Source organism: Propithecus coquereli, unplaced genomic scaffold, assembly GCF_000956105.1.
Source record: "Propithecus coquereli isolate 6110/MARCELLA unplaced genomic scaffold, Pcoq_1.0 Scaffold71, whole genome shotgun sequence".
NCBI lineage: Eukaryota > Metazoa > Chordata > Mammalia > Primates > Indriidae > Propithecus > Propithecus coquereli.
Genome location: NW_012153174.1, coordinates 13495756 through 13497067, shown reverse-complemented (window position 1 = coordinate 13497067; position 1312 = coordinate 13495756). Strand labels below are relative to the sequence as shown.

At 43.9% G+C, this 1312-nt stretch overlaps 1 pseudogene; it reads right to left on the bottom strand.

Moving 5' to 3' along the window:
• Window positions 1-200: 200 nt before the first annotated feature.
• On the bottom strand, window positions 201-733 carry LOC105824097 (annotated as a pseudogene).
• Between the last annotated feature and the right edge of the window lie 579 nt (window positions 734-1312).

Below are 1312 nucleotides of genomic sequence, written 5' to 3'. Positions count from 1 at the left end.
GTCCGAAAAAGTAGATCATAACCCAGACACAGAGGGTGCAATTCTGTCGAGCGCATGGCCTGGTAAAACTGGTTGTCAATACTCTCCTGGAAGCTGCGCTAGACTTAGTCACAAAACCAACCTGTTGGCTAATAGGTGCTACAAGTTGGGTCCTGTCCCAAGTTTTACTGTCCAAGAGAGTAGCATTAGTCACCTTGGTTTTATTGAATGCAGCAGTTCTATTGGAGTCTTAGAAGTGCAGCCGTATCTTAGCAGGATATTACTTCTCCAAACACTAAAGTTGCTGTTACAATCTCCATGCCTCTTTTGTCTTACGAATTGTACTGCCTCTTCACATTTCATTCCACTTGCAATACGAGAGCAGCAAGCACTGGAGCTGTCCCAAGGCCTGCCACACACTGAACAGCAATACAACAATCAGGTTCTTCATGAAACTTTATTTTTACAAAACTTAACCAGTCATCAGCTCTCTGGCTGGATGGTGATGCACCATCATCGAAAGGCCAGTTGAGGGCATGGAGCCTTCTTGCTCCACAGGAGTGGTGTCATAAGTTGTTTCATACGCTCTTACTATTGTAGGGTCCTGCTTTATTGCCTGGACTCCAGTAACTCCGTATTTCTTAAGTTCCTCTATAAATTCGTTTAAGGTCGCATTGGTTGGATTGTATGAAATAAGAAATCTCATGTTCTTGTATGTGACTTCTACAGGACCTGGGCAGTTCATTCGAGCCATATTAATTTAGTTAAAAAACACTCAATGGGGCCTGGCACAGTGGCTCACGCCTATAATCCTAGCACTCTGGGAGGCCGCGGCGGGAGGATCACTTGAGGTCAAGAGTTCGAGACCAGCCTGAGCAAGAGCGAGACCCTGTCTCTACTAAAAATAGAAAAAATTAGTCAAGTGTGGTGGTGAGCACCTGTAGTTCCAGCTACTTCGGAGGCTGAGGCAGGAGGATCGCTCGAGCCCAGGAGTTTGAGGTTGCAGTCAGCTGCGATCACGCCACTATACTCTAGCCACGGCGACAGAGTGAGACTATCTCTCAAAATGAAAAGAAAAACAATAGGACAATAGGGTTATTAAAGAATTTTTAAAAATTGAATACAGAAATGATTCAAAGAAACAAATCTATTTCAGTATACTCCACTTGAAATTCTCCGTGCTTTGAGTATGAAGTTGGAAGTAATGGTAAATGAAACGAACGAAGAAGCAGCAATTCTTACAATCCAGTAATACTGAGGCAACAGAAAGAGAGTGCGCTGAGGCTCACCCATCCAGATGAGAACTCTTGTATGATGCTCTGAGGATTTCAAT